Genomic DNA, 21,414 nt, shown 5'->3' with positions numbered 1-21,414 from the left:
ACAGATTAATTTTCAGCCTTTAAAAGTTCAGGCTGATTGAATTTGACATTTTTATGTCTGCAAATAAAAGTTGACTTTTTAAGCTGTCTCGTGAGCCGTTTCTAAATCATCATCGTCAAACCGAATGGTTACAATTCATTACCATTAACCATTTATAGTAGGGGTGCAACGGTAGGTACATGTATTCGCCCCGAAATGTACGGTACGGACGTCACTGTTCGGTGCATACAGTCACACGACGAATACATCAAAGCCACTAGATGGCTGTAAGTGTATGGCATTAAAAATGGCATTTAAAGCATTAAATTAGATTTGAAGATGGCTGCAGAAACCCTGCTTAGATTTAAAACACAAGCACTGATGTTTTACAATAAAAAGTGATACAATGATAACTAATTTGTGTCAGGATTGCACATTAATCAGAGAAATAAAGTGGTATTTACCATTATTTCACAAAAAAAGACAAATGTGCTTATTCAGTCGCATATATTTGTTTATTTGTAATCACACAGAACATCACTGGGGTTGAAAGTATGCACATAAAAATAAAAAAAAAAGAGCTACATTCTTATGTGTGCATTACGTTTGATCATTCAATGATCATTTCTTTAATTTTTCCACCAAGTTATATGATCTGAGGAGCTTTGAGCACCCTCTCCAGTCCCAATATAGTGTTATTTCAGCCAGAGCAACCGATGGATCTCCCAAACCCTGCTAGAGTTTCTCTCTCATGCCACTCGGAGTGATGATGATGATGATGATGATGATGTGGAGTCTGAAGCTCACGCGCATGAATCAGTGACAGAAGTAGAGTTGTTTCAGGAGGGATGTATGATTCTGTCTTCAACTTTGAAACGAAGTCTGTCCACAGTGGTGATTAAGACTCTTTGGTGGCCCTGGCCACTGACACCTAGAGTGCCATAAAGTCTTTGTTAAAGCGTTATAAGCCATGAACCGAAGCTGCAAAAACAAACAAGTCACAAATGTCCGGATGTTAAATCTGTGACACTCAGAGTTTTGTGCTGAAGTGGCTGGAATCACTCATGCTTCATAAACTCTACTGGAAGTCTAAAACTACACTAAAAAATGTTATGTTTTTGATTTACGCATTTCAAATAATAGTAAAATTCCATCAAATTGAATTGAATAATCCTTACATAGAATTGTAAATGAGTAAAAAAAAAAAAAAAAGATGCAGAAAGGGAAGAGGTAAATGAATATAAAGGAAGGCAATAATAAAACTGCTGATTACAGGAAGTACTCATAAAACTCAAAACTCTAATATGCAAATATTTTATAAGAAGTGCTTGTGTTGAAACAGGAGAGAGGCTGTTTACTGATGGATCAAATGATGGTTCGTGTGACTGGGATTTTAGGGGAATTAATAAACATATTACAGGTTCTCAGTGGGACACACACCTGTTTGTCATGAGCTATGTAGCGCTTGTACTGAATGTGTTTATATTTCTTTTGTTGGATAATGGTTTGAATCTTATACTGTGGACAGTGAGAAGAACTGATTATGGGATACATGAGGGTCTTTATGCACTGATTTCAGTGTTTCAAGTACTTTATAATGCTGAGATACTGTTGATGTTGAAGTCAAACTCGTGCTGGTAGAAATCTAGAGAGAACTGATGAACTCTTCAATCAAATGCTCCAGAAGCTCCTCAATGTCAGCTAGAAAACACACACAAATCTCAGAGTAAACCAAATAACACAGATTATCTTTCTCAGGGGTTTAGTTACGGTCTCTGCCGATCTTCTTCCAGATTAAAGCTCTTCAAGATGTTTTGTGATGTTTCTGGTCGATGCTCACAGAAGCTTCTGGAAGTTTCCCGTCAATAATGTTCCTCGTCACTGAAGAAGAAACAAGACAGACACACACACACACACGCTGAGAAACACATTATGTGCCAAATGTTCATTAAAGTAAACAAAATACTGTTGTTGAAATGATTGTTCTTCCCCGAGAGAACGAGTGATGGATCTGGGTTTGCTGAATGGGGTCTTTTGTTCCACAGAAGAAAGTTGCAAACTTTGGATAAAATCATCTTACCTTCTTATTCTACTTACCATCATATTCATCTGTTTCTCTGCGTGTATTTAACCTACCTTTTACAAAGTTTTCCATAAATATTCAGACTTAACACTGGATTAAGCACAAAAGAAACTGCAGACTGACTGAATGTGTCATTAAGAAGGTCTCGATACGAGACAAGATGTCAGAATAAGAGCCATTGTGAGGGAATGAAATATTTGCAGTGAAATACAGTTTCTTTTCCCTTTTCCGTTCACAGTGAACTTCACACCAATGAAATCGATCAGCATTAGGCAAACCACATCAGACTGACTGCTGTCCAAACGTGTTCTGAGTTACAGACTGAATCAACCATTACAAGGAGTTTTCCAACTGTAGATTTCTCAATAACTGACACAACGCAGGATAGGTTTAACAACCGAACGTGTTTCGTCTTTTTTATTTTGTTTCTCCTGTTCTACACTCCCGCCGGTCCAACCGGACCACACCCACCTTCCCATGTAACCCCAACCTTAAAGGGCTAGCAACATTTATCAACTCTACATCCCTTCCCTTAAGCTAACATTCACCAACTGAACATGTGAATAAGGATAGTATAACATGTAATATATAGAAAGGGTATCCTTAACCAGTGAGATAGTCCTGATAACGTGGGTTAGGACGGCTAACTCTCCCTGAACGAGTCACTACAGGCTGGGCAGTTGCAGCAACATCACCAGTGGCAGGTGCTTCGCTCTGAGATGGTAACACTGTAGATGACAGGAGGGTTGTAAGAGGTCACGCTGGTGGAAGTGGTCTATAATCATCTTCTGAACATTCAGTGGGCGCAGGCTCTTGAACACGGAGGAGGAGACGTCGATTTCTTATGTACTGTCTGCCCTGAGAGGTCCCCACATAGCTGTTAGGTTGAGCAGCATGGCCCTGTACAACTGCCAGTTTGTCGAAACCGCGAGCCATCTGCATCCTTACTGTCTGACCCTGTTGTAAGGGTGGAAGGGTGTGGGCATTGCGGTCATAGTATGCTTTGCTTTCCTTTCTCCTCCTGGTAAGCACTGCCTTGACGTTGCAGCATACAGAGGGCATCAGTCTGTCTTTCAGCTCAGGAAGAAAAGTTCTCGTACGCCTGGAGAGGAGCAGTTGGGCAGGTGATGGCAGGTCAGCGCGTGGAAGGTTACGCAGGTGGAGTAAAGCAGCCTGAATCTATGGCACTTCTCGAGCAGATGCTTGGCGGATCGCACTGCACGCTCTGCCATGACTTTCCCCTTCATTGCTTCAGTGCTCTTTTCAGATTGCTCATATAACAAGCATACATTGGCAGCTGTTTCCGCACACCGTCACTTTCAATCCCGCAGACTATGCGGTCACGTATTAGCTCGTCATTTAAAGTTCCAAAGTCACATTTTTTTGCGAGTAATTTTAGTGTGGAAACATACGACTGAATGGACTCACCAGGTTTTTGATTAGTCATGTTGAAGACGTGTCTGTCCATTATAATGTTCTTTGTAGGCAAGCAGAGTTCAGCAAACTTCTGCAGTAATACATCGGGATCTTCTCTGTCCTCTCCCTCGGCAAATGTGAAAGCCTCGGATTTCTCCACCGCGTCGGGGCCCGCTAAATTCAGCAGAGTGTACGCCTACACCTTCTTCAATTTGTCTGATAGACCAGCATTGCAATATATGCGCCATTCTTTTTCGAATTTGCTCCAGTTGTCAGCAATGTGCTCGTCGAAAATTAATGGATCAATACGGCGGAGACCTTGTGCCATGTTCGATCACTTCTGACACCATGTAGATTTCTCAATAACTGACACAACGCAGGATAGGTTTAACAACCGAACGTGTTACGTCTTTTTTATTTTGTTTCTCCTGTTCTACACTCCCGCCGGTCCAACCGGACCACACCCACCTTCCCATGTAACCCCAACCTTAAAGGGCTAGCAACATTTATCAACTCTACACCAACCTAACAGCTAGATCTCAAGAACCAGGGGCGTAGCACCAAATGTTGGGCCCCAGTCACAGAACCAAGGGGTGGGCCCCTCACAACACCATCAATATATCTTTGTGGGGCCCCCCCTTCGCCAAGGGCCCGTTACTCAGTTCCACTATTACCCCCTGTCTGACGCCCCTGTCAAGAACTGTCAGGAACTTTCTGGAAAACAGTCCCATCACATTCGCTCTTGAAGATGATAGATGAAAGACGACGATGCAAACTGAAGGATCTTCTGTTGAACTTCAGTGATACTGAAGTTTGTTCAAACGGCTGTAGTTTCTGAAGCCAGTTTATACAGACATACTGGACCAGAGAAGTGTCACATTCAGTCATTTGAGTACAACATTAAAATATAAAAAAAAAGTTATATTTTTCCTTAGTTATTTTTTTTCTTTTCATTCGTTATTGATTAGTGATTATTCATTTCCATCTTTCCTCAGTTTCCTCGACTGCCTGGATCTCACCGCATTATATTATGTTGTCATCGGCTTGTTGAGCTGCTCTGGTCAAACGCTGAAATCCTCTGAACTCCCGAATCACACCACATCCAATTTGGTTCACAGCTGAAATCAGGTTCATCCAGCTAAACTCAGATGAGAACACTTCCACCAAGTGAAGTACACCTGAACCGATCATGTTTGCTGTCGAAAAGAGCTGTGCGATGAGCCGTAGCTTTGGAGAAGACGAGCATTGAAATCCAGCTGAAACCAAACCACTGACACAAGCAAACCACTGCAGTATCTGTGAAACAGACAAAGCTGGCCGGGTTACAGGTGTTTCAGGTATAGAGTCCGGTAAAGGCATATTGAGCTCAGTGTTATTATCGAGGAGAGATCGCTGGATCTGCTGTCTGATGCTTCAGTTCTCGGAGAGTCTCAGCGAAGAGAAGGAGATCGTCGGTGAAGGAGAATGAGTTCCAATGGCAGAAAGCTGCTTTATAAAGCGTTTCCCTCGGCTTCTGCAACGTGCTTTCATTGCGCAGACTGTCCTCGCCCAGTGTTGCCAGATTGGGACAGGGATTTCCAGCCCAAAAGCTCACCAAAACCCGCCCACTCGGAAATCCGCCCAAAATCCGACTCCCCGGAATAATCGCACTTCCCCTCGCGAGTTTAAATCGCGTGCCCTTTTTTCACACAGCAATCACCCAGATCCTGCATGGAAGCTTTGAACAGAAATTAACAGAAAGTGAACTAGTGTGGATAAAAGATGCAAAGAACAAACACAAACACAAACAAACAGAAAACATGGCAGATCGATTCAAACCATAAACTTCGACGGGTAAGGAATAAAGCTATACCAGCTATCAAAGCAAAACTGTTAATTTCACTTAAAGGACAAGTTCGGTATTTTACACTTAAAGCCCTGTTTTCAGATCGTTTCTGGTGAAAAACAATGGTTAAGAAGATTGAAATTTGGACAAATGCTGCTGGCCCGAGAATTTTCGGTTTCTGTGTTAGCACCCCCCCACCTCCACAATGGTTGCATAGGTGCACTGGAATAATCCTTCCTAAAACGCATTAAACTTTCGTTTACAAAGACGTGAAACTCACCGAGTGGTCAGGGGTGTTCACTGATATGCTCACACAAAAATCGCTGCAAAAGATGCTTTCAAACAGGTTTTATCGTAGTTTTTCATCCAATACAAGTCAATGGAGTTGGACAAAAACTACGATTGTGGAGGTGGGGGGGGGGGGGGGGGGGGGGGGGGGGGGTGCTACCACAGAAACCAAAAATTCTCGGGCCAGCAGCATTTGTCCAAATTTCAATCTTAACCATTGTATTTCATCAGAAACGATCTGAAAACAGGGCTTTAAGTGTAAAATACCGAACTTGTCCTTTAATTGAACTGAACTTATCGTTTGTGTGTTAAACACGCTGTGGTTCATAGGAACATATTGTATTACTCTCCCCATTGCACATGAATGCCATTAAAAATAATATTTAACCTTTTTTTCACGAAGATAGGCTTTAAGAGTTCATCAAATACATATTGTACATATATGAGGCAAATACCTGTCTTTTTGGTTTTTTTTTTTTTTTTTTTTTTGTCAGTACACATATTTTAACACACACAAGTAACTTGTGTCGGCCATTGATTTCTTTCTATCCAAACAAAACAGAAAAAAATGATATGCAGATTAGGGGTGACCCCGAATAGTCGAAGATTCGATGCTTCGATTGGAGGAGCCTGATTCGACTACCGATCTCACGCTCGAATCTTCGCTGAGGTGTTATGAAACGAGGATCATGCCACTTTGGCTGTATGAGGGCGCTCAATGTCTGATTTCACATAGAACTACCGGTTTTCTGTCAATACGTTAATATTCAGCCTATTATGATAATACTGTATATAAAAATGTGCAAAGAAAGAAGCTTTCTAAATATTTTTTAACGTGCGTGAATAAATCCAAACACCCCGTGACAGATTTAAGTTTCACTTTCAATCCGTGACCGACAGAGGAGCGTCTTGGCGGCAAGGATTTAAATCTTTAACAATGTCTGGGATAAGAAAATCTGAAGTGTGGATCATGTACACCATCAGAAAGGATATTCTCCAAGGCTGGATTTAGCATCAGGAAAACCAGTCTTTCACTCTGTCTGTGTCCGCTGGAGTCTTTTGTGCGCGCGGATAAAATACACTCTAAAACACTTAAAGTGAAAAACGTTTAAACGACTCAATCTCCTAAAATAGTTAAATAAAAAATATAGGAGGAACCTATTCTGGGTTCATCTGCTTCTCTGCACATAAAGTGTGTAGGCTACTGTGTACATTAAGCCACGTTAAAGTGCCTTTAAGCGTTTTAAAAGCTTTTTTCACGTTAAGCATTTTAGAATGTCCCGTGGAAAACCAACTTGTTAACGTTGGCCGGCAGAAGTGCGATCATGGTTTTCCTTAATTTAACTATTTTAGGAGATTGAGTCGTTAAACGTTTTTCACGTTAAGTGTTTTAGAGTGTATTTTATCCGCGCGCACAAAAGACTCCAGCGGACACAGACAGAGTGAAAGACTGGATTTGTTCTCTCGATCAGGTATCGGGTACAAGTGATTTCAAAACTAGTTAATAAAAAATTAGATTTTTGGATGCTGTGAACATGTTTAGCTAAAAAGACTGTGACTCCAGTTTAGCATTTATTGTTGTTTCTGCAGTTAAAAAGACAAAGTAGAAAATTCTGGCTACTATCGTTATTTTAATAATTTCTTTATTTTAATTGTATTTATTGATCTGTCAGGGTTATCTAATCTAACTATTTGTGGCTTGTGTTTTGAATATTATGTTCCCCTGCACTTTAGGCATTTTGCACACATTTGCTCCTCATCTTGTGACTTGATTCTGATTTATTTCGTTTTGTATTTTTATTTATTAGAAAGGTATATTCTGTTCATATTTAATTAATTGTTCATTTTTTCGGTGCATCGATGTTGTGCTGTACTTAGAGCCTGCTCGCACAGGTAATTTAGCCGATTAAATTTTTTTTTTGCATGTGAAATGTAAATCCTGTCTGCAGTGTGGACTTTCTGGAGTTATTAATGTTATTTCTTAGTTTTATTGATCCAAAATGTTTTTATACATTTTCTTCTATATCTTTGTGTGATTTTCTGTACATCGCGGCTTTGAAATGTTAAAGCCTCGCCCCCATACACATGATTCGACTATTAGTCGACTATAGGCAAGACTTGACGATTCTGATTCGACTATGAAAATCCATAGTCGGGGACACCCCTAATGCAGATATACAATAAAACACAAATTAATTGCTCTTATCTGTTCATTGAAATAATAATATGACAGTATAGGTATTACACAAGGGTAATTTATTATTTTATTCTCTCTTACGGTCAATGTGTTGCTTTCAATATTTGACTTTAATCTAAATTACACTATAGCTACATGGCTTACCTTTGTCGTTAGGCATGGTGTAGTGCCACTTCAGTCCAGCTATTAGTATTTGAACCTATGAGGAAAGAAAAATGAAAAGGGCAACCATTAGTTATAGATGTTATGGGTGACATTCGTTATTGTCCATCTATTATCTATATGTTATTTAACAGGCCAAAGCAGACGCTTTTGTCCAAAGCGATTTACTGAATAACTTTTTTATATGACTGATTCGTCCATTTCTCTTGTGATGTAGATAACAGTTAACGCCATTGTGTGGTTATATTCGGCGACCATTAACGTTATACAACATCATGTGCATCAATTAACCAGAGGTGGGTAGAGTATCCAAAAACTGTACTCAAGTAAAAGTACAAGTACTTATAGAAATATTTACTCAAAGTAAAAGTAATAATATATATATATATATATATATATATATATATATATATGAAGACTTCAGATGCAAAAGCCTCTGAGTGCCATCTGAAACTTTCTTCTAAAACAAGCATTTTTATCGAGCTCGTATATTTAAGTTCAGTAATTTCACTTTAATGACAATTAATAGGTACTTTTCATTGCCATTTAAGTGAAATAACTGAACATAAACATACAAGCTTGATAAAAATGCTCTTTTAGTAGAAAATTTCAGATGGTACTTAGAGGCTTTTGCATCTGAAGTCGTCATATATATAAAATGATTTTTTTTTTTTTAAATGACTATTATTATTATCATAAGTAGATAGGCTATCTTTGCAAAAAAAAACAGAAGAGACAAGCATTATTTCTGCCATCTGTAGCCCGAAAATCATTGCCTGTCCTTTGGTTTGTATAATAGTAACTTATACAACTACATTTGGATTATTAGACATGTAGAAATAAAGTGAATCTGCAGAGTGTTGCATTCAAAGGCATGTAATTGACACAGAGAAGAAAGAGTTAAAACTCTCCACATGTGCTCGCGCTCATGACTGCTACTGAACATCTGAACACAAAAAAACAAACAAAAGTACATCGACGGATCTTCTTCTGTCTGTTCTCCAAAATATAATCAAATGTATATTTCTGCAAGCATGTTTAAACTGGTTAACTGTGTCTACGGCAGGCAAAGGCATTCGTTTTCAAGTCGAGTTCGCACGCCACTGCACAACAATACACACAAACTACCGCGGGATGGCGGGTGTTCATAAACTGTGAACAATGGTAGCTTATTTAATGTATAAATTAATGTATATGTCCAAAAAACGGGTAATGTCATACTTTCTAGTAGTGCTATCGTGGCGTAATAATCTGTTTGGTTGTAAAATGTATTACCTGAGTGAAATGAAATCGAATATATCATCCTGTGGAATCATTCATTCACAGACAGCATACGAAGATGTTCAACTAATAAAGATCTTCATCGCTGGCAAAAATAGGATGCATTTGAAGATATTTAGAAATAATAATTAGAATAATTATTAATATTTGTAATGACAGGTAGTGACTGAGAGGTGTCGTTGTTCTAGTCGGGAAGGAGGAGCCGAAGAAGAGATATAGACGGGATGTTTTGAGTTGTTGTTCATGCTGGAAAACTAATAAACCGAACACAGAGAGAACTCACGAGTCGTTGTCTTTAAAGTATTGATAGATGCCTGTAAAGGACATATATAGACATTACATGGTGTCAGAATAGCCTGTGTGTCCGTAACGTTACAGAAGACATGGCGAAGTTTAGCCCACAGAGAGAGTTTAAGTTTGAGAGCCCAACCGAATGGCCAGAGTGTTAAACAAAGATGATGGCGAGATTCAAGTAAGTTCGCTGATCTACGCGATGGGCAGTGAAGCTGAAAAGATATTCAGTTCATTTGAGTTTGCAGCGGAAGATGAAAAGAAGGAATTTGAAGTTGTCATGAAAAAATTTGACGACTACTTTATTCCACAACGCAACATCATACACGAGCGCGCATGTTTCTACCAACGGAATCAGCAATCCGGGGAAACGGCGGAAATGTACATCAGGACATTATATGAATTAGCAGAGCACTGTCAATTTGGGGCTACAAGAGATGAACACATAAGGGATCGTCTTGTGGTAGGAATAGCGGACAAGGAACTTTCCCATCAGTTCCAGCTCAAAGCAGACCTGACGTTGACGCAAGTGATTGAAAGTGTGCGTCAGACAGAGGCGATAACGCGGCAGGTCAACCTTCAAACCAATCGGCCGGAAGCTCAGCTGGCCAATGTTAATGATGTCAAAGGGAAGGTTGGACAGTATAGAAAAAAGAGTCAGCGACGAGAGAACAACAGCCATGGACCCAACACAAAGGAGGAGTGTGGGAGGTGCGGTAAGCCACAACATTCTGATGAAAGACATTGTCCTGCATTAAAAAGCAAGTGTAATAAGTGTCACAAAGGAGGACATTGGGAACGTAAATGTCATTCTAAAGCAGTGAGAGAAGTCACAAGCGAACAGCCTGGACAGACATACTTCCTTGGAGCAGTTGACAGGGAGGATAATGTGGATACATGGACTGTAGGCTTACCTGTAAACAATGTGGTAGTAACCTTTAAAATTGATACAGGAGCCGACGCTACCATTATTGATAAAGAGACATTTAAAAAGATGACTCCTAAAATGAAACTAGAGCCTACAGACCAGATCTCAGCTGCATAGGCATGTTCCAGGGTACCACCAGCTATAAGGAGAGAAAGTACTCCCTTAAGGTGTATGTGACAGATGGAAAAAGCTGTTTAATGGGCCGCGAGGAGGCAGTGGAAATGGGGCTAGTGAAAAGGATGGGTGAGGTCAGTGGTGTGTTTGGATCAAGCGGATTATTGAAAACTGAGCCAGTCAGAATAGCCCTGCGCGACGATGCCCAGCCATATGCAGTGCCGACAGCCAGGCGGATACCCCTGCCACTGGTACCGCTGGTAAAAAAGGAACTGCAGCGCATGGAGGATGAGGGCATAATTGAAAAAGTAATACAGCCGACAGATTGGTGCGCTGCTATAGTCCCGGTGCTCAAACCCAATAAGAGAGAGGTCCGTCTCTGTGCAGACCTCAGGAAACTGAACAGAGCTGTGAAACGGGAGAAGTATGTCCTGCCCACAGTGGAGGAAATAATGCCAAAGCTCGCCGGTTCAAAAGTGTTCACGTCACTGGACGCAGCAAGTGGATTTGATCAGATCCCTCTGCACGAGGAGAGCAGGATGCTCACCACTTTTATCACTCCGTTTGGGAGATATGCTTTCCGCCGTCTTCCTTTCGGAATTACAAGTGCTCCCGAAATTTTCCAGAGGAAAATGTCGGAAACTCTGGCTGGCCTAGAAGGGACAGAGATCTTTATGGATGATATTTTGATTCACGCAGAGACAGAGGAGCAACATGACCGACGACTGGCTGAGGTGTTGAAGGTCATTGAGAAAGCAGGGCTCAAGTTGAACCAGGCAAAGTGCAAATTCAAACAGAGACAGGTTCGCTTCTTGGGTCATCTAATCGATGAGGCAGGTGTCAGGGCAGACCCAACTAAAGTCGCAGGAATAGGGAACTTTCCACAACCACAAAACACAACAGAACTCAAAAGATTCTTAGGGATGGTTAATTATTTAGCCAAGTTCATTCCAGAGTTATCAACAGTGGCCCACCCACTGTACGAACTACTGAAAGGAGACAAGGAGTGGATGAGGGGACCTGCTCAGTGCGAGGCGTTCAGGAACCTAAAGACTGCACTAGCCACAGCTCCGGTACTTACCTTCTACGATGCCAACAAGCCCACCATAGTGTCAGCAGACACCAGCAGCTACGGGCTGGGCGGCGTTCTTCTCCAGCAGCACGGAGATAACTGGAAGCCCGTGGCCTACTGCTCAAGGCGATTAAGTGACGCGGAGAAAAGGTACGCGCAAATCGAGAAGGAGTGCCTGGCAAGTGTGTGGGCCTGTGAACGGTTTGATAAATACCTGTATGGACTGGATGGCTTTAGATTGGTTACTGATCACAAACCATTGGTACCTCTCATGAACAGTAAAGACTTAGACTGTGTCCCAATCAGGTGCCAGAGGCTATTAATGAGACTCATGCGCTTCAATGCCACAGCTGAGCATGCACCAGGCAAAACATTAGCAGTGGCGGATGCGCTTTCTTTTTTCTTTTTTTTATATATATTTTATTGATTTTACACAAACAACAAACAAACAAGCCCAGCTATTACCAACATACAAAACAAAACAGGGGGAAATTATTCACACACACAAATTGCACATCACATGTTACATCACATAACCTGCATTATTGTTTACAACAAAACACATACATACAAAAAAAAAAATATATATATTTCAAAAGAATTTATGACTTATTGGTGAAGACAAAATGTGGTCTCCCATCCTGCAGCAAACCAGCAAGATCACCAGGAAGGTAGTCAAGAAAAGGTTGCCAAACAAATTGGTATTGCCCCTTAATATGGCACTGAGGCGTTCCAGAGGAAAAACCTTAAATATTTCTCTGTACCACTGTGTGACCGAGGGAGGTTTTTCCTCAATCCACTGGAACAAAACACAACGCCTTGCTAGAAGTAAGAGTTTACCCATTAACAACAGTTGCCCTGCAGATAGAGAGAGCTGCTCTAAATGTAGATTTAGAAGGAACAGGACTGGTTCTGATTTAACTGTTTTGTGAAAAATTGAACTTAGCTCCTGAGAAATATTCCTCCAATACCGGAGTATTAAGGGACATTGCCAAATACAATGATAGTAGGTCCCTACTTCTTTCTTACACTTCCTACAGAGGGGAGAGACTTGGGGGTTAATCTTGTTTAGAAAATGAGGAGTGCGCTGCAATCTATGCAATATCCTGTACTGACTCTCTCTAAGTCTATTACACATAAACAGTTTCTTAACAGATTCAAATGCATCTGACCAGATATCAGTATCAAGATCAATCTCCGGGGGCGCTAGTGCGCACGTGTAGGATGTAGACGTGCATAGTTTGTGCTCTCCACCGCAACTTATGCAAAATTACAGAACACCACGATAAAACTGTCTAAGAGTTTATATTTTTTGCTCGCTTGCCTATCTCATCCGTTGAACCTCGCTAATTTGAAAATGTCGCGGCAAAGAAACCCTCCTGGGAAGTCCAAGACCATCGATGGATACATCAGCAGTGCTAATGCTAGCGGGGCTAGTGCCAGCGATAGCCGTTCCAGCGAGCCCTCTGCTAAACCTCCGGCTACCACTTCAGATATTACGTCCATAGACAAAACCCACATGTACGAGATATGCAAGGAAATGTGTAAGGAAATGTCAGAGACGATTCTGGGGAGACTCGATGAACGCTTTGATGCCTTTGACACAAAATTTCAGTCAGTACTCTCCGTGCAAACTGACCTGCAAAACCGCATGGTCAGTCAAGAGCAAACGACCAGTGCACTTGAAGAACGTGTGGAAGTGCTTGAAGCCAAGTGTGAAGATTTAACAAAATACACCAGCCAGCTTCAAACCAAACTACTGGATTTAGAAGCACAGTCCCGCAGACACAACATCAAGATTGTTGGTATAAAAGAGGATTCAGAAGAAGGGAAACCAACTGATTTTGTTTCCAAACTTATTCCTGAACTGCTGGGTAAACAGCACTTTCCACATCCAGTGAAAGTTGATCGTGCGCATCGCTCTCTGCAACCCAAATCAACGGCGGGTGGCAAACCGCGCACCATCATGGCTCGCATTCATCATTTTCAGGTGAAGGAGCAGATTCTACACCTCAGCAGGACGCAATCAATGGAGTACAAGGGAAACAACATTTTAATTTTCCCTGATTATACCAACGAAGTGATGAGCCAGCGCCGTGCCTTCCGAGACGTGATGAAAGCCCTGAGAGACGGAGGAGTTAAACATCACCTGCGCTACCCGGCCAGGCTTCATGTGTACTGGGATGAGGAGGAGAATATTCCGGAGGTTTTCAATGATCCAGCGGCAGCTGAAGCGGCTCGTTCATTGAAGGAACGTAGCGCTTCGGCAGATGGTTAAAGAACGTGATGAACATTTTTACTTTCTATTTAAGGTGAGCGTGTTCGTTCTTCTGTGCTAAATGCGCCACACTGTTGACCATTTTTCGAACTGCGTGTCAATAAATTACTGTCCAGACACATGACAATTATTGATACACCAGGGCGCAGGACAATTTCTTTTAAAGGCGTATTTTACTTTGTTTTTCAAACGTGTTACTAGCTTTCAATTTTTCAAACCTATATTTACGTTATGGTGGAGGGCGCTACTTGGGTCGGCCTACTATTTGTCCAGCAGCTCCTGTTTTGGCCAAGAGGGGAAGATACGCGTCAAGTTCGGGGGACGCAGAAGTGAGGGAGGGGGGGTGGTTGTGGTACTGTGTTGTTGTTCTTGTTCGGCTCAGATGCACATGTTTTACTCACTTGTATTCGGTATTGCAACAGCAATTGTATTTTTTTGTATTTTTTCAAAATGACTCAAGTACAAGGTAAAATGCATGTAGGAGGCAGAGATTTACAACTGATTTCATGGAACGTGAAAGGGCTTGGTAGTGCAGTCAAAAGGGGGAAAGTTTTTAAACACCTGAAATCTCTTTCTGCGGATATAATTTTTTTACAAGAGACCCATATCAAAACAGCTATGCAACATAGGTTGAAATGTAATTGGGTGTCTCAGATATATCAATCACCATTTACCTCGCATGCCCGTGGTGTGGCAATATTGTTTCGAATAAATATCCCATTTCAGGTAACTTCTGTTAACAATGACCCTCTTGGTAGATATTTATTGGTCTCTGGTACTATAAACTCGTTCTCATTAACCCTGCTTAATATATATGGTCCGAACACGGACAAGCCCAATTTTTTCAGAAAGGTTTTTGATCTGCTTCCAGACGATAGTGATTCAAACATAATAAATAATAATAGCCGGGGATTTTAACTGCTATCTAGATCCTTTCTTAGATAGATTATCTACAAGACCAGCACCCGAAATTGTATCTGTAAAGCTTCTAAACAACCTTTTGAAAACTAGGAATCTAGTAGATATTTGGAGGATTCAGCATCCTACAAGCAAAGAGTATTCATTCTACTCAAATGTTCACAAATCCTACAGTAGGATTGATTATTTTTTGACTAGCTCTAACCTTATTTCTCAAATCACCAATTCCAAATACCATAATATTTTGATCTCTGACCACAGCCCTTTAGCAATATCATTAAATATTTCCCTCCCAAAACAGACTTATTCTTGGCGTTTTAACCCAAACCTTCTAAGTGATGACAACTTCGTTAAGAATATAACCTCTAAATTGAAAGATTTTATAGAACTAAATGATAATGGTGAAGTGTCTGACTTGACCCTATGGGAAACATTAAAAGTCGTTTTGCGTGGTGATATAATCTCCTACACCTCAGCCATTAAAAAGGAGAGAGAGATGAGACTGCTTGAAATTAACAACACTCTTCCTAGTTTGGAAAGAACTTACCAAAATTCTAAATCACCGGATCACTACAAAGAGATATTGAAGCTTAAATATGAATACAATGATATTATGAGAGGCCAAGTTAAGAACTTACTTTTGAAATTAAGGCAGAAACACTTTGAGCTTGGGGATAAACCCGGTAAACTATTATCGCAACTAGTGTTGTCACGATACCAAAATTTTGACTTCGATACGATACCAGACCAAAATACCTCGATACCGATACTGAATCGATACCACAGCAAAAAAACTAAAACGGTAAAAGTAATTGAAAAATATGACAGAACTTAATAATTGTTTTATAAATTAATTTAAAAAAGCTAAAACTCACATGACCAGCATGTTCCTGCCCTTCTTTATGACCATTCCCTCCCCTTTATTAAAAATAATAATAATAATAATTATGTCAGTGTGAACGTCCTTACCAAGATGTTTGCAACAATCACATTATTATCAATCATGCTAACATTTGCAAACCTTTCACAACTCTGAACAGGTTGGGATGACCAAAATCTTATTTCATGATACGAGTCATTTAATATTTTTTAAATGTAATTTTATAATTAAAATTACAAAAAAGCAAATTACAAACAATATGACAAATACTATAAGAGACAAATAAAATAAACAGTGCTTAATTTCTTTTTTGAAAGCTATAGACCTTCTGTAGCTGAAACAATAAGGTCCTCACTCTATAAATTAACTATAGACTGATTCTTAATAAATAGATTAAATTTATTCAGTCAAGCATTGGGTGACTGACTGTCTATTTTCTTTTGTTGTTGGATTAACATTAATCACACAGAATATTACGCTGCCGGTCCGGCCCTTTAAGACCTGCACGTATCCAATACATTGGAACATATATGATTTCTTTTTACAGACGGTTTACGTTCACTAAAGACATACCCGACTGTGTTTACGTGAATACTCGCCAGGACGTGCATTTTTACATATCATTTTGACTATTCAAACCTAATAGTCCGCGAAAGAGAACTGAAGTCGCGATCGTATGCTGTCTGAACGGCGTGTGCGCGCGCTTCAGGTGTGAGCCCGGCAGCGCGAACACGTCCCACGCTTTATTTTCTCATGCATGCACGTTTCTTTGTCAAGTGCTGCGCGTATATATTTTACTGTTCTGCTTCCGTTGTTTGGTAGTGAATGTACACGTCCTGACTCCTGCTGTCACACAGCTACGCAAATTAAGAAATACTCCTCTTATTATTTACTATCTCTCTTAAAGTACCGGTACTAATAAAAGTTAATATCGTATCGTTTTTAATAGCAGGGTATCGCGATACCTTCCTAGTACCGGTACATCGTGCAACACTAATCGCAACAGTTTAAAGGTGCCCAGGCTTCAAGAGCAATTCGTGGTATTAAGTCTAAAACAGGCACTCTTCTAACCAATCCTGCTGACATAAACCGTCGTTTCAGGGAATTCTATTCTGAGCTTTACTCTTCCAAACACAATGTTTCACAATCTAATCTGAATGATTTCTTTGACTCTATATCATTGCCCAAATTGAGTGACGCTGCTACGAAATGTCTTGATTCAGACTTTACGCTACAGGAAGTCATCAATGCCATAAAGTCATTTCCATCAGGCAAGGCTGCTGGGCCCGATGGTTACTGCGCAGAATTCTATAAGAGATTTTGTGATATTCTCGCACCACTTATGCTCAGAATGATGCATAATTCTAAAAGTAATGGAAAATTGCCAAAAACCCTTTATGAAGCAAACATTTCTTTCATTTTAAAAAAGGGCAGAGACGAAACTGACCCTGCAAACTTTAGGCCAATTGCACTTCAAAACTTTGATCGCAAAGTAATAACTAAAATCTTGGCTACTAGATTGAATAAATATTTGGCTTCTATCATCCATCTTGACCAGACAGGGTTTATTCCCGGCAGACTCTCTTTTTCTAATGTCAGGCGGCTGCTCAATACTATTTACTCTGATTTTAGTGGTACTAAAGGAGCTTCTATTTTGTCCCTTGACGCACATAAAGCTTTTGATCAGGTCGAGTGGCCTTATATGTTTGAGTCACTGCGCAGGTTTGGATTCGGGGAAACTTTTATCTCTTGGGTGAAACTGATATATGTAGAACCGTGCTGTTCTGTTTTGACGAATGGTGATCGGTCAGCCCCTTTTTTTTTGCAACGCTCGGTTCAGCAAGGCTGTCCATTGTCTCCGGCGCTCTTTGCTATTGCACTGGAGCCGCTTGCTGTAACAATAAGAGAGCACCCACAGATGAAGGGGCTTCAGGTTGGAGGTGTGGAAACGCTTATCAGTTTATATGCTGACGACGTAATATTGTATTTATACAATGCTGAAAAATCAGCTCCCCCTCTTCTCGAGTTGATAGAGTCTTTTGGTAAAATATCAGGGTACACGATTAACTGGTCAAAGAGTGAGTTTGTGCCTCTTTCCAGTACTTATTCACCAGGTTTTTTACAAAGTATTCCATTTAAAATAGTTAATGATCATTTCACCTACCTTGGTTTGACTATACCTACAGATCCAAAACTGATATTTAAATTAAATTTCGCCGAATTTATTTCAAAATTAAAACAAAAAATTGAATGTTGGAAAATTCTTCCCTTATCAATGATTGGACGCATAAACTCAATTAAAATGATCTCCCTTCCCAAATTGTTATACTTATGTCAAAATCTCCCCATTTATCTCACTGCAGCCTTTTTTAAAGACTTGGACTCAATTATCTTGTCTTATATTTGGAATGGCAAAAATGCCAGAATTTCGAAGGCACACTTGCAGAAGTCTAGATTAGAGGGAGGGTTGGACCTGCCTGTATTTAAACACTATTACTGGGCTGCCAATGTTAGGGCATTAATGTTCTGGCAACAGGGATCCCTGGATGATCAGACGCTTACAACCCCTTTGTGGCTTAAGATGGAGGCCAACTCTGTGAATAATTCTTCATTGCCAGCTATGTTATTTTCCAAGTTCGAAAAGCCAGAGTCCTATAAGAATTTATGCTTTGTGGTAAAGCAGTCAGCAAGAATTTTAAACCAGGTTAGGTGCTTTCTAAAACTACCAAATACATCAGTACAAACACCTATATGTTTTAACCATTGTTTTCTGCCTCCCTGGCATGACATATCGTACCATGACTGGAGAAAGAGGGGCTTGGTCTCAGTTAACAATCTGTACATTGACGGTAAATTTGCATCATTCAACCAACTGAAAGGAAAATATAATCTCTCTAATTCCCATTTGTTTCGGTATTTGCAGGTTAGGCATTACACCCAATCAAAAATTGAAGATTTTCAAAATCTACCCCTGGAGCATGAAATTTATGATATTTGTAAGAGCCCTCCTTTCTCCAAGCGTCTTATTTCGAGAATTGTACGTCTATTTGATGACTGTATTGCTGCGCACACTGTGAAAACTAGGGATACTTGGAAGGAAGAGTTAGGTGTGGAACTATCTGAATCCATGTGGAATACCTGTTTGTCTAATATTCATTCCTGCTCTATAAACAGCAGACACCAATTAATTCAATTTAAGATTGTCCATCGCTTACATTATTCCAAAGTCAGATTACATAGAATATATCCATCAGTCTCCCCAGTGTGTGACAGATGTAATATGTCAGAGGGTACACTGTCCCATGCTTTTTGGGCCTGCTCTTCATTGGTAAATTTTTGGTCTGAAATATTTGACTGGTACTCCAAAGCATATCAGAGGCCCCTTCAGCCCGAGCCTGGACTTGCTATTTTTGGCTGCTCACAAATAACAAGGACAATTCCAACTATAATGCGGCAACCATTGGAACTGGGATTGATAGTTGCCAAGAGACTGATATTGAAGGAATGGAAGTCTTCCACTCCTCCTTCCTTTCAAGTATGGGTCACTGACATGCTATCCATAATACAAATGGAGAAACTCCGCACCAGTCAAATGGACACATTTTTCCGTTCTTGGAACCCTTTCTTAACTCATTTTGAAAAAGCTAAAATACAGTAAACTAATTGTGTTCCTGTATTAACAACCTTTCCTCCTACCGCTGTACTAAATAAGACTGTAAAAAACTGGCAATAGCTGTATCTGAGCCTTGTTTGTTTGTTTGTCTGTTTAATTTGAAAATGTAAATAAAATATATTAAAAAAAAAAGAGAAAAAAAAAAGATCAATCTCCAAATCCTTTTCCCATGACTCCCTGCTTTTGTTAACATTGGCACAATTAAGAGAGTACAGTTTTCCATAAAAGAGTGAGATAAATTTTCTGTTATTGGAGGCAATTGAATTAAAAGTAAGGAGGAGGCCTGGATGCGCTTTCTAGGAGCCCAGAGCAATGTTGTGGGGATGGGGTCTGTCATGAGGAAGTGGCAGTACACATCGAGGCTGTCATGAGTCAGGTCCCAGCCACACCGCACCGGATGGCAGAGCTAAGACAGCACACTGGAAATGATAAACAGCTCCAGACGGTCATGGGCTTCATCAAGAATGGGTGGCCTGATTATGCTGGAAGGGTGCCTGAGGTAGTCAAGGACTTCTACCAAGTGAGAGGAGAACTATCTGAGATAGATGGTTTGGTCATTAGAGGTAACCGCATCGTCATTCCCACAGAAATGAGGAAGGTCATCTTAGAGAGAATCCATGACGGACACCAAGGCCTGGTAAAGTGCAGAGAAAGAGCTTACCAATCCGTATGGTGGCCTGGAATGTCTGATGAGATTGTAAAAACAGTACAGCAGTGTGAATTTTGCAGAGAAAACAGAAACGCACAGAAGAAGGAGCCGTTAATACCCAGTGAGCTCCCCTGTAGGCCATGGCAGAAAGTGGCTATAGATCTGTGTGAGAGTAAGAAGCAAAACTACTTAGTAGTATCAGATTATTACTCCAGATATCTGGAGATTTTGAATCTGCCTACAACTACTACCAGCCAAGTTGTAGCAAAGCTGAAAGCTACATTTGCTCGTTTTGGCATTCCGGAAGTGATAGTGAGCGATAATGGGCCCCAGCCATCTTCAGCAGAGATGAGGGAGTTTAGCAAGGAATATGGCTTTGTTCATGTTACTTCCAGCCCACACTACCCTCAAAGTAATGGGCAGGCAGAGAGGGCAGTTCAGGTAGCGAAATCTATACTGAGACAGGAGGACCCCCTCCTTGCCCTGATGGTGTACAGAGCCACACCCACTTCGTCGACAGGAGTCAGTCCAGCTGAACTGCTAATGGGTAGGAAAATCAGGACCACCTTGCCCACCCTGCAGGACAATCTGCTAAATTCCATCAAGGGAATGGTTTGTATGGACTTAAAAAAATAAAAATAAATGTAAAGGAGGGTGACGGTTGATTAAGTGCTGATTTGTTGTTCAGAAAATGCACTGTGTTGTTTGTAGAACTAAGATGAGTAGGAATGGTTATTTTTTCATTGGCCACCATTGAGGTTGGAAGTTAACAAGACAGTTGTGTTTTACAATACGAAATATTGTTAAGATAGAGACATGTTTGTTGCTTATACTAACAGTTCATGTTAATTAAGAAGGGCAACATCTTTGAGGGGGGAGATGTAATGACAGGTAGTGACTGAGAGGTGTCGTTGTTCTAGTCGGGAAGGAGGAGCCGAAGAAGAGATATAGACGGGATGTTTTGAGTTGTTGTTCATGCTGGAAAACTAATAAACCGAACACAGAGAGAACTCACGAGTCGTTGTCTTTAAAGTATTGATAGATGCCTGTAAAGGACATATACAGACATTACAATATTGACAGTTGCTATTAAATGGTTTACCTCATCCTTTAGAAAAGGTGCAGTCGGCAGGCCATCTCTCTCTGAACTCCTCAACTACTGTAAATACATAATGAGCAAACATCTCATTTGATATGACAAAACATACAGTTGATTATAAAAATGATAAATATCAGACATGTTCACAAGTCCCTAAAGGCCAAGTCCAAGTCAAGTCTTTGTACCTAAGCAATATTTATTTCAGCTAACCTAGTTATTGTAATTATCAGTGTTTTGAACTTTCAAAACTTAGGTAAAGTTGGTTTTATATCCGCATATGC

The 21,414-nt window shown here is 40.5% G+C and overlaps 1 protein-coding gene across 9 annotated transcripts in view; it reads left to right on the top strand.

Annotated features, from left to right (window-relative positions):
• LOC309479463 (uncharacterized protein) overlaps nt 1-21,414 on the top strand; it is a 323,172-nt gene that overhangs the window by 37,457 nt on the left and 264,301 nt on the right. For 8 of the 9 annotated variants that reach the window (XR_014199215.1, XR_014199216.1, XR_014199217.1 and 5 more), the window contains one exon: nt 1-82. This exon is cut by the window's left edge and continues 291 nt beyond it. The exons of the other annotated variant lie outside the window; for it this stretch is intronic. The gene's annotated coding sequence lies outside the window, so the exon portion shown is untranslated. Of the gene's footprint in view, nt 83-21,414 lie in introns of those variants that run through there. 9 annotated transcript variants of the gene reach the window in all.

Source organism: Leuciscus leuciscus (genome assembly GCF_965113295.1).
Source record: "Leuciscus leuciscus genome assembly, chromosome: 17".
NCBI lineage: Eukaryota > Metazoa > Chordata > Actinopteri > Cypriniformes > Leuciscidae > Leuciscus > Leuciscus leuciscus.
The sequence above is the reverse complement of the archived record's forward strand: the minus strand, read 5'-3'. Positions and strand labels throughout refer to the sequence as shown.